The sequence below is a fragment of the Cucurbita moschata genome, unplaced genomic scaffold (assembly GCF_002738365.1).
Source record: "Cucurbita moschata cultivar Rifu unplaced genomic scaffold, Cmos_1.0 Cmo_Scf00135, whole genome shotgun sequence".
NCBI classification, from domain to species: Eukaryota; Viridiplantae; Streptophyta; class Magnoliopsida; order Cucurbitales; family Cucurbitaceae; genus Cucurbita; species Cucurbita moschata.
This window is the reverse complement of record NW_019268651.1, coordinates 96517-108727: the sequence shown is the minus strand read 5'-3', so window position 1 is coordinate 108727 and position 12211 is coordinate 96517. Positions and strand designations below refer to the sequence as shown.

The 12211-nt window shown below is 45.4% G+C and overlaps 6 non-coding genes across 6 annotated transcripts; 5 read left to right on the top strand and 1 right to left on the bottom strand.

The window, feature by feature from the left end:
• Nucleotides 1–1383: 1383 nt before the first annotated feature.
• TRNAL-CAA lies at nucleotides 1384–1467 on the top strand. Its single transcript has one exon. It is a non-coding gene; the product is annotated as a tRNA-Leu (tRNA).
• A 979-nt stretch (nucleotides 1468–2446) lies between these two features.
• Nucleotides 2447–2530, top strand: TRNAL-CAA. The gene has a single exon. It is a non-coding gene; the product is annotated as a tRNA-Leu (tRNA).
• Nucleotides 2531–3391: 861 nt separating this feature from the next.
• TRNAL-CAA lies at nucleotides 3392–3475 on the top strand. Its single transcript has one exon. It is a non-coding gene; the product is annotated as a tRNA-Leu (tRNA).
• A 5355-nt stretch (nucleotides 3476–8830) lies between these two features.
• On the top strand, nucleotides 8831–8914 carry TRNAL-CAA. The gene has a single exon. It is a non-coding gene; the product is annotated as a tRNA-Leu (tRNA).
• Nucleotides 8915–9082: 168 nt separating this feature from the next.
• Nucleotides 9083–9156, bottom strand: TRNAN-GUU. The gene has a single exon. It is a non-coding gene; the product is annotated as a tRNA-Asn (tRNA).
• A 1314-nt stretch (nucleotides 9157–10470) lies between these two features.
• On the top strand, nucleotides 10471–10554 carry TRNAL-CAA. Its single transcript has one exon. It is a non-coding gene; the product is annotated as a tRNA-Leu (tRNA).
• The last annotated feature ends 1657 nt before the right edge of the window (nucleotides 10555–12211 follow it).

Here is a 12211-nt window from a genome sequence, read left to right as displayed (position 1 = left end):
GTTTCTTCACCTCTCTAATGGATCTGGGATCTCACTATCAACCCCTTCTGAATGCCAAGAGTCCTCACTGGCACATCGCCTATGTTTCTTCACCTCTCTAATCGATCTGGGATCTCACTATCAACACCTTCTGAATGCCAAAAGTCCTCGCTGGCACATCGCATAGTGACTAGCTATGATTTCATTTGTAAAAGTCCAAGCCCACTACTAAAGTCCAAGCCCACTGCTAGTAGACATTGTTAATTCTTGCCCAGTGGGTATTGTCATGAGTCTCACAGTTTTAAAACGTGCATATTAGGGAGAGGTTTTCGCACCATAATTAGGATTGTTTAGTACCTCTCTCCAACAGCCAATAGATATTATCTACTTTAATACGTTACGCATCGTCGTTCTCTCTAATCGATCTGGGATCTCACTATCAACTCCTTCTGAATGCCAAGAGTCCTCACTGGCACATCGCCTAGTAACTAGCTCTGATTTCATTTGTAAAAGTCCAAGCCCACTGCTAGCAGACATTGTTCATTCTTGCTCAGTAGGTATTGCCATGAGTCTCACAATTTTAAAACGCGCCTATTAGGGAGAGGTTTTTGCACCATTATTAGGATTGTTTCGTTCCTCTCTCCAACAGCCAATAGATATTATCTACTTTAATCCGTTACGCATCGTTCCTCTCTCCAACAGCCAATAGATATTATCTATTTTAATCCGTTACGCATCGTCGTTCTCTCTAATCGATCTGGGATCTCACTATCAACTCCTTCTGAATGCCAAGAGTCCTCACTGGCACATCGCCTAGTAACTAGCTCTGATTTCATTTGTAAAAGTCCAAGCCCACTGCTAACAGACATTGTTCATTCTTGCCTAGGAGGTATTGCCATGAGTCTCACAGTTTTAAAACGCGCCTATTGGGGAGAAGTTTTCGCACCCTTATTAGGATTGTTTCGTTCCTCTCTCCAACAGCCAATAGATATTATCTATTTTAATCCGTTACGCATCGTCGTTCTCTCTAATCGATCTGGGATCTCACTATCAACTCCTTCTGAATGCCAAGAGTCCTCACTGGCACATCGCCTAGTAACTAGCTCTGATTTCATTTGTAAAAGTCCAAGCCCACTGCTAACAGACATTGTTCATTCTTGCCTAGGAGGTATTGCCATGAGTCTCACAGTTTTAAAACGCGCCTATTGGGGAGAAGTTTTCGCACCCTTATTAGGATTGTTTCGTTCCTCTCTCCAACAGCAAGTAGATATTATCTATTTTAATCCGTTACGTATCGTCGTCAGCCTCACAATTTTAAAACGCGTCTACTTGGGAGACGTTTACACACCCGTATACGGAATGATAAATTCCCCTCCAAAACAATCAAGGAATGCACAATTAGTAGTCAGGATGGTCGAGTGGTCTAAGGTGCTAGACTCAAGTTTTGGTCCTCGTAAGAGGGCGTGGGTTCAAATCCCACTTCTGACATCCATTCATGTTTATTGTTAGGCAAAACTCGTGCCAAAGTGGATAATATCTACTAACAACCGTTATGGGATTTGTGTTGAAATTTTCAACGCTAAGAAATGGAACTCTTTCCGTGGTGGATATCAATTGAACATGATTGTTTAGTTAGTTCTCGTTCACGAGACCATCACAAATCGATGTTGATTGAAAATTTCTACTAGGGAGGAGAAGCACCAAACACAATTATAAGGCATGCTTCATTCACAATATCGCTAAGAGAAAGGCTTGAACCTCCAACCTTGTGGTTAACAGCCACACGCTCTAACCAACTGAGCTATTCCAACCAATCATTTGCTACAATCCAAGACCACCATTAGTTGATATTGTCTGATTTCGTTCTTTACGTCTCGGTATCTCCCTCACGGTTTTAAACTGTATCTACTATGGATAGGTTTTCAGACACTTGTAAGAAATATTTCTTCACCTCTCTAATCGATGTGGGATCTCACTATCGACCTTTTCTGAGTGCCAAGCGTCCTCAATGGCACATCGCCTAGTGACTAGCTCTGATTTCATTTCTAAAAGTCCAAGCCCACTGCCAGCAGACATTGTTCATCCTTGCCCAGTAGGTATATCAATGAGCCTCACAGTTTTAAAACGCGCCTATTACAGACATTGTTCATCCTTGCCCAGTAGGTATATCAATGAGCCTCACAGTTTTAAAACGCGCCTATTAGGGAGAGGTTTTCGCATCGCCCAGTAGGTATATCAATGAGCCTCACAGTTTTAAAACGCGCCTATTAGGGAGAGGTTTTCGCATCTTTATTAGGATTGTTTCGTTCCTCTCTCCAACAGCCAATAGATATTATCTATTTTAATCCGTTACGTATCGTCGTCAGCCTCACAGTTTTTAAACGCGTCTACTTGGTTGACGTTTACACACCCATATACGGAATGATAAATTCCCCTCCCAAACCAATCTAGGAATGCACAATTAGTAGTCAGGATGGCCGAGTAGTTTAAGGCGCCAGACCCAAGTTCTGGTCCTCGAAAGAGGGCGTGGGTTCAAATCCCACTTCTGACATCCATCCATGTTTATTGTTAGGCAAAACTCGTGCCAAAGTGTATAATATCTACTAACAACCGTTATGGGATTGTGTTGAAATTTTCAACGCTAAGAAATGGAACTCATTCCGTGGTGGATATCAATTGAACTCAGCACTGCGTTTTACAAGTGTCAAAACATGATTGTTTAGTTAGTTCTTGTTCACGAGACCATCACAAATCGATGTTGATTGAAAATTTCTACTAGGGAGGAGAAGCATAAGGCATGCTTCATTCACACATCACTAGAAGGAGGGCTTGAACCTTTTTGACCTTGTGGTTAACAGCCACACGCTCTAACCAACTGAGCTATTCCAACAATTCATTTGCTACTATCCAAGACCACCATTAGTTGATATTGTCTAATTTCGTTCATTACGTCTCGGTATCTCCCTCACGGTTTTAAACTGTATCTACTATGGATAGGTTTTCAGACACTTGTAAGAAATATTTCTTCACCTCTCTAATCGATGTGGGATCTCACTATCGACCCTTTCTGAGTGCCAAGCGTCCTCACTGGCACATCGCCTAGTGACTAGCTCTGTGTTCATTTGTAAAAGTCCAAGCCCACTGCCAGCATACATTGTTCATCCTTGCCCAATAGGTATTGCCATGAGCCTCACAGTTTTAAAACGCGCCTATTAGGGAGAGGTTTTCGCACCCTTATTAGGATTGTTTCGTTCCTCTCTCCAACAGCCAGTAGATATTATCTATTTTAATCCGTTACGTATCGTCGTCAGCCTCACAGTTTTTAAACGCGTCTACTTGGGAGACGTTTACACACCCATATACGGAATGATAAATTCCCCTCCCAAACCAATCTAGGAATGCACAATTAGTAGTCAGGATGGCCGAGTGGTTTAAGGCGCCAGACTCAAGTTCTGGTCCTCGAAAGAGGGCGTGGGTTCAAATCCCACTTCTGACATCCATCCATGTTTATTGTTAGGCAAAACTCGTGCCAAAGTGTATAATATCTACTAACAACCGTTGATTGTTTAGTTAGTTCTTGTTCACGAGACCATCACAAATCGATGTTGATTGAAAATTTCTACTAGGGAGGAGAAGCACCAAACACAATTATAAGGCATGCTTCATTCACACATCACTAGAAGGAGGGCTTGAACCTTTTTGACCTTGTGGTTAACAGCCACACGCTCTAACCAACTGAGCTATTCCAACAATTCATTTGCTACTATCCAAGACCACCATTAGTTGATATTGTCTAATTTCGTTCATTACGTCTCGGTATCTCCCTCACGGTTTTAAACTGTATCTACTATGGATAGGTTTTCAGACACTTGTAAGAAATATTTCTTCACCTCTCTAATCGATGTGGGATCTCACTATCGACCCTTTCTGAGTGCCAAGCGTCCTCACTGGCACATCGCCTAGTGACTAGCTCTGTGTTCATTTGTAAAAGTCCAAGCCCACTGCCAGCATACATTGTTCATCCTTGCCCAATAGGTATTGCCATGAGCCTCACAGTTTTAAAACGCGCCTATTAGGGAGAGGTTTTCGCACCCTTATAACTCGAGGAGATGTTTAAGGTTGTTCCCAAGAAAGCGAATAAATCAGCCCAGAATTTCCCAATGAATCTACCATCCCTATCACTGATGATGCTCGATGGAATGCCCGATAGCTTTACAACGTGTTTGAAAAATAGTTGGGCTGTGAGTTCCGCCGAGCATAATTTGGGAGTGGGGATGAATGTCGCATATTTTGAGAACCGGTCTACAATAACCAAGATGGCGTCATATTCCCCGACTTTTGGGCGGTGTGTTATGAAGTCCAGAGATACACTTTCCCAGGGTCTTGTTGGCACAGGTAGAGGTTCCAAGAGTCCACAGACTTTGGCTTTCTCGACCTTATCCTGTTGGCAGATGAGGCACGTCTTGGTGTATTGCATGATGTCGTCTCGCATATTTGGCCAAAAGTACCCCTTCTCTATTAGGGCGTATGTTCTTTGCCACCCAGGGTGTCCGGCCCATAAGGTATCATGACATTTCTGAATGAGCTTCTTCCTCAGTTCCCCCGTTCTTGGGACGTACAATCTGTTTCCTTTGGTTATCAGGAGGTCCCCCTCAACCCAAAACTGTCATGTCTTTCAAGCCTTAGCTAGTTCGACAACAGCTTTGGCCGATGGGTCTTTGTGTAAATGTTCCTTGATGATGTCGCGCATCGATCCATCGATCTTACTTGAATGAATATGGGCTAACATGCACAGGGCCACATGTTCGCCCTTCCGACTCAGCGCGTCGGCTGCTTGATTACTCTTTCCTGCTTTGTGTTCGAACTTGAAGTCGAATTCGGCCAACGACTCCTGCCACCGGGCTTGTTTTGCTGTTAATTTTGGTTGATCAAAGAAGTGGCAAGTGGCGCTGTTATCCGTCTTCACTACGAACTGTGATCCTAAGAGATACTGTCTCCAGACTCGAAGGCAATGGACTACAGCCAGCATTTCTTTCTCGGAGACAGTGTATCTTCGTTCAGCATCGTTGAGCTTTCGACTTTCGTAAGCGATGGGGTGGCCTTCTTGAATGAGGACTCCACCGAGAGCAAAGTCGGAAGCATCGGTTTCTACTTCAAATGGCTTTGTGACGTCTACCAACCCGAGGACAGGACCCCTCGTCATGGTTGTTTTCAGATTTTTGAAGGCCATTTGACAATCATTTGACCACGACCAAGGGTGGTCTTTCTTCAACAGCTCTGTCAATGGGGCGGCTCGTCGTGAAAACCCTTCGACGAACCGCCTATAGTAGTTGGCTAGTCCTAAGAAGGACCGCAACTCAGATACGGAAGTAGGAACCTTCCATTCTTGGATAGCTTTTATCTTGTCGCTATCCATACTAATTTGTCCACATCTGACGACATGTCCAAGGAAGTTGATGCATGTTTGTGCGAATGCACATTTCTCCTTCTTCACATACAGCTGGTTCTGCCGGAGCTTGTCAAACACTAGCTTCAAGTGCACTTTGTGTTCCTCGAGGGTTGTGCTGTAAACAACAATGTCGTCGAGGTATACTATGACGAACTGATCCAGGTATTCGTAGAAAACCTGGTTCATCAACGTGCAGAACGTAGCTGGGGCGTTTGTCAAGTCAAAGGGCATTACTAGGAATTCAAAGGCCTTATATCTTGTTACGCATGTCGTCTTGGGTTCGTCCCCTTCGGCAATACGTACTTGATAATATCCTGATTGTAAGTCCAACTTCGTGAAGTACTTGGCCCCGTGAAGTTGGTCGAACAAGTCGGATATTATCGGCAGAGGATATTTGTTGCGTACCGTCACCTTGTTTAAGGCTCTATAGTCTATGCACAGACGCAACGTCCCATTCTTCTTCTTCTGGAACAGTACGGGGGCTCCATAAGGTGCCTTTGTCGGGCGAATGAATCCCGCCTTCAGCAACTCGTCCAGTTGTTTCCTCAATTCGGCTAGCTCGGGCGAAGCCATTCGGTATGCGTTCTTCGCTGGCTGCTTAACCCCGGGGAGGAGTTCGATTTCGTGGTCAATGCCTCGACGAGGTGGTAGTGTTTGTTGTAGACTCTCTGGCATTATGTCGGTATAGCTGTCTAGTACTTCCTTGATTTCCTCTAGGACAGTCTCTTCGGTGGTTGCTTCTTCTATCAGTGGTATGGCCATGAATGTAGGTTCCTCTCGTGCGAGTCCCCTTTTCAGCTGTATGGCCGAGATCATTCAAAGATTACCTGGTTGCTTGATGCTTGCAGGTATTACTGTGGGGTTACGGTCGGTGATCACCAAGCATTTTGCGAATGGCATTGGGATGACCTTGTGTTCTAGAAGTCGTCCATGCGAACCACGACAAGGTCTAGCTCTCCAGTCCAATCCCCTATTTTGAAGGGGACTCCTTTAGAAACTCCCACAATAGGCAAGGCCTCAGAGTTGACAGCTTTCATTTTCCCCAGGTCTTTTCCTATGGTGAGTCCCAATCTTCTGGCTTCTTGATCGGTAATGAAGTTGTGGGTTGCTCCAGAGTCTATCAGAGTGCTCTTGCTCGGTTGAGAGTTTATTGTGGCATCTACGAACATGAGCCCTTTCTCTATTATCTCCTTCGGTTCGACTTTCCGTTGGAGGGCTGACAAGAATTTGACTGCGCCCATTCGGGGGTTGTCGTGATCTTCCTTCTTGTCTAACAAAGTCTCGACCCTTGCCTCATTGCTCTCTTGAATGGACACTTGGAGAGTAGTGAGAGAGGCCCGATGAGAATAGTAGGATACCTTGTGGGGGCCTTTACACAGTATGCATTGCAAAGGCGTCGTCGGGTGGTTCTTTTGATGGTAAGGCCCTCGAGATGTCCCCGCTTGATTGTTTTGAGGAGGTCTATCCGTCCATCCACTCGGTCTGTTGGGGCTTCCATTTCGATGGCCTGGTGGTCTGTATGGTTTGCCCCCATTGTTTGGGGCTGGTGTCGCTCTTCTTTGGGATCCTGCTTCGTTCCCACAGTCCACGAGTCTCTCGGCGCAGGCCATTGCGGCAGCTAGGGTTTGGACCCTGTTCTCATGTATCTTTGTTTTGGCTCATGGCTATAGACCATTTATAAAGAAGAACACCTTGTCCTTCTCTGCTGTTCCCCTGATATCCAGCATCAGGGTTGAGAACTGTCTGACGTAGTCTCGTATGTTTCCAGTGTGTTTCAGGGCTACTATTTTCTCCATTCCTATATGCCCTGCGTTTTCGGGGAGGAATTGTTCCCTCAACTCTCTCTTGAGGTCCTCCCATGAGTCAATGGTGCACAATCCATCCTCGATGTCTTGCACCTTCGCAATCCACCACAGTTTGGCATCGTCTATGAGATACATCGCGGCTACAGTCACCTTCTTGTCGTCGGTACAAGCGGTTGTGGCTTTGAAGTACTGTTCGACGTCAAAGATGAAGTTCTCCAACTCTTTGGCGTCCCGATTCCCTTTGAAGGCTCTAGGGTCTAGGAACCTTAGTTTGTTGGATCCTGCACTAGTTTGTCCAGCCGTGACGCCTTCCACGGCTTTCATGGTAACTTCAATTCGAGTGCTCATGGCGGCCATCCTTTCTTGGAGGTCGTCGACTGTTGTTCTGAATTCATCAGCCAGTCCATTGAACAAACTCATCATTGTGTTTTCTAGTACTTCGAACTCTTCGCCACGTCCCTCTTTGTGTGCGACAGAGCTATGCGGACTATCAGACGGTTTTGGGCTGCTCGTAGGAGCAACTCTTTCTTCGAGCGAGGTCACTCGAAACATCAGTTCTGCGATTGGCAACCCATCCAGGCGGTTTCCCATTGCATCGACTTGGACGACTTTCTCACTCAGTTCGGTCACCCGTGTTTCCAGGAAACGGAGTGTGTCAGGGACTTCTTTGAGGAACAGCATTTCCTCCTCTATTAGCGTAAGCCGGTCGGCTTGTGCTTTGGGTGTCGACTTTGTCGTCGACATGATCTCGGTCTGTATGACGTTACGGAGCTAACAAAGCTCTGATACCACTTGACACAATCGCACTTTCAAAGGCAGCGGACTAGCGATTGTGCGGCACTCACTCTCCAGCCGCAAGTGAGTTAAGCCAATTTGTTCTTGCGTCGCCTACGGCCAAGCGACATACGATCGAGCCTCTAGCCTCGGTTTTAAAAGAAGGTTTTAGAAAACGAGGAGAGAGAGAGATTTTAGAAAGAGAGATTTTAGAAAGAGACGTTATATAAGCAAGCAAGAGAAAGATAACAACGGCTTAGCATATATAACCTTGGGTAGGGAGAAGTTGACGACTAGTCATATCTCCCAATAGTACATTCTGGGCCATTTTAGTTCTGGCAGGCCGAGACATGATATTTTTGAGGTGTCATACGCTCTATTATTACAAAAGGAAAAACACTAGAATGCAAAGACATGACAAGGGTTTGGCTTGTCATGGGCATGCGGCCATGGGCAACATGCCCTGGACAAGCATGACCGTGACACCAAGCGTCCTCACTGGCACATCGCCTAGTGACTAGCTCTGATTTCATTTTTAAAAGTTCAAGCCCACTGCTACCAGACATTGTTTATTCTTGCCCAGTAGGTATTGTCATGGGCCTCACAGTTTTAAAACGCGCCTATTAGGGAGAGGTTTTCGCACCCTTATTAGGATTGTTTCGTTCCTCTCTCCAACAGTGAGTAGATATTATCTATTTTAATCCGTTACGTATCGTAGTCAGCCTCACAGTTTTAAAACGTGTCTACTTGGGAGACGTTTACACACCCATATACGGAATGATAAATTCCCCTCCCAAACCAATCAAGGAATGCACGATTAGTAGTCAGGATGGTCGAGTGGTCTAAGGCGCCAGACTCAAGTTTTGGTCCTCGCAAGAGGGCATGGGTTCAAATCCCACTTTTGACATCCATCCATGTTATTTTGTTAGGCAAAACTCGTACCAAAGTGGATAATATCTGCTACCGGGCTTGTGTCGAACTTTTCAACGCTAAGAAATGGAACTCGTTCGGTGGTGGATATCAATTGTGAACTCAAGCAGCAAACACAATTATAAGGCACGCTTCATTCACACATCGCTAGAAGGAGGGCTTGAACCTCTAACCTTATGGTTAACAACCACACGCTCTAACCAACTGAGCTATTCCAACCAATCATTTGCTACAATCCAAGACCACCGTTAGTTGATATTGTCTGATTTCATTCGTTACGTCTCGGTATCTCCCTCACGGTTTTAAACTGTATCTACTATGGATAGGTTTTCAGACACTTGCAAGAAATGTTTCTTCACCTCTCTAATCGATGTGGGATCTCAGTATCGATCCCTTCTGAGTGCCAAGCATCCTCACTAGCACATCGCCTAGTGACTAGCTCTTATTTCATTTGTAAAATTCCAAACCCACTGCCAGCAGACATTGTTCATTCTTGGCCAGTAGGTATTGCCATGGACCTCACAGTTTTAAAACGCGCCTATTAGGGAGAGGTTTTCGAACCCTTATTAGGATTGTTTCGTTATTAGGATTGTTTCGTTTCTCTCTCCAACAGCCAGTAGATATTAACAGTTTTAAAACGTGTCAGCCAAGTTCTGGTCCTCGTAAGAGGGCGTGGGTTCAAATCCCACTTCTGACATCCATCGATGTTTATTGGTTAGGCAAAACTCGTGGCAAAGTGGATAATATCTACTACCACCGTTATGGGCTCGTGTCTAACTTTTCAACGCTAAGAAATGGAACTCGTTCCGTGGTGGATATCAATTGTGAACATTAAAAGCGTCAAAACATGATTGTTTTGTCAGTTCTCGTATATGAGACCATCCCAAATCGATGTTGATTGAAAATTTGTACCAGGGAGAAGTACCAAACACAATTATAATGCACGCTTCATTCACACATCGCTAGAAGGAGGGCTTGAACCTCCAACCTGGTGCAAACTGAGCTATTCCAGCCAATATTTTATTACAAGCCAAGACCACCGTTAGTTGATATTGTCTGCTTTCGTTCGTTACGTCTCGGTATCTCTCACGGTTTTAAACCGAATCTACTATGGATAGGTTTTCAGACCCTTGCAAGAAATGTTTCTTTACCTCTCTAGTCGATGTGGGATCTCACTATCGACCCCTTCTGAGTGCCAAGCGTCCTCACTGGCACATCGCCTAGTGACTAGCTCTGATTTCATTTTTAAAAGTCCAAGCCCACTGCTACCAGACATTGTTCATTCTTGCCCAGTAGGTATTGCCATGGGCCTCACAGTTTTAAAACGCGCCTATTAGGGAGAGGTTTTCGCACCCTTATTAGGATTGTTTCGTTCCTCTCTCCAACAGCCAGTAGATATTATCTATTTTAATCCGTTACATACCGTAGTCAGCCTCACAATTTTAAAACGCGTCTACTTGGGAGACGTTTACACACCCATATACGGAATGATAAATTCCCCTCCCAAACCAATTCATGAATGCACAATTAGTAGTCAGGATGGCCGAGTGGTCTAAGGCGTCAGACTCAAGTTCTGGTCCTCGTAAGAGGGCGTGGGTTCAAATCCCACTTCTGACATCCATCCATGTTTATTGTTAGGCAAAACTCGTGGCAAAGTGGTTAATATCTACTACCTCCGTTTATGGACTTGTGTCGAACTTTTCAACGCTAAGAAATAGAACTCGTTCCGTGGTTGATATGAATAGTGAACTCACCACTACACTTTAAAAGTGTCAAAATATGATTGTTTAGTTAGTTCTCGTACAAAGACCATCACAAATCCATGTTGATCAATTATAATGCATGCCTCAGTTTTTAAATGCCCCTACCAGGGAAAGGTTCTCGTCAATTTGAGTGAGGCCACTCACCACTACACTTTAAAAGTGTCAAAATATGATTGTTTAGTTAGTTCTCGTACAAAGACCATCACAGTTCTCGTACAAAGACCATCACAAATCGATGTTGATCAATTATAATGCATGCCTCAGTTTTTAAATGCCCCTACCAGGGAAAGGTTCTCGTCAATTTGAGTGAGGCCTCCATTGGCGAGTACTCTGCTGCACTTCGATGCCAAGGTAGTAGTTGAGTGCGCCGAGGTTGCTCATTTTGAAGGCTTTCACATTTCCCTGTTTAATCTTCCAAGAACTTTCATGTTGCCTCTAGTGATTATGAGATCATCGACGTACACTTCCACGATCAGCCACTGCTCGCCTTGGTCGCGCGTCTACATCCCATGCTTAGAGGCACAATGCTTGAACTTGAGCGATAACAGGGTACTGTCGAGCTTCTTGTTCCAGGCTCGTAGTGCTTGTCGAAACCCGTAGAGCGCCTTGTGCAGGTGCAGTACCTTGCCGGAGTTGTCGTTATCGATGAAGCAAGGTGGTTGTCGGACGTAGACGGTCTCCTTCAGCTCTTCGTTGAGGGAAGCTGACTTCACGTCCATGTGGTGGACCTCCCAGGAGTGATGTCCCTCGATCGCCAGCAACAGGCGAACAGATTTCAACCTTTCCACCGGCGAACACCTCTTCGAAGTCCACCCCTTGCTTCTGGACGTAGTCGTTCACCACCAGACGGGCCTTGTGCTTCAAAACTTCTCCCTCTTCGTTATGCTTTAGCTTGAATACCATGGCTCGGTGTCCTTACGGCATATCCTCTAAACAACACATCTTATTGTCAGTGATGGACGTCATCACTTCCTGCATTGCCTTCAGCCAGCATGGGTTGTTCTCTACTTCGGCGAAAGAGTTCGGTTCATCTGCGCTGATGGCATGCAATTCGACACCTTTTCTTCGAGCTCGCGTGCCGCCAGTCCCAGTGGTTCACCTTCTCCTAGTAGGTCTTCAATAATCCTCTACCTGGCCGTTAGACCATCATCGTGATCGACATCTAGCGTTAAATCCATAGTACGTGGTGTTGCGAACTCCACTAGTTCAAGGGGCGCATCAAGAGTTGTGCTCGGTGTTTGTGTAGACGTGCCTAGTGCAATTGTTAGCAGCGGTGAGAGTGCCTGGTGTTGTGCTCCTTCTCCCGGCTCGGTGACGAAGTACTCCACTGTGAATTGTTCTGGGTTTTGGTCTGCCACGACCACGTCGTTCCACTACCATAAGGTGTTCTCATCAAAGACAATATTGCGTGACACGTGAGCTCGTTCCCGGGTAGGATCATAAAGCCTTTATGTCTTGCTCCCAGGTTCATAGCTGATGAAGATGACCTTCAGCCTTATCCCCTTTAGACT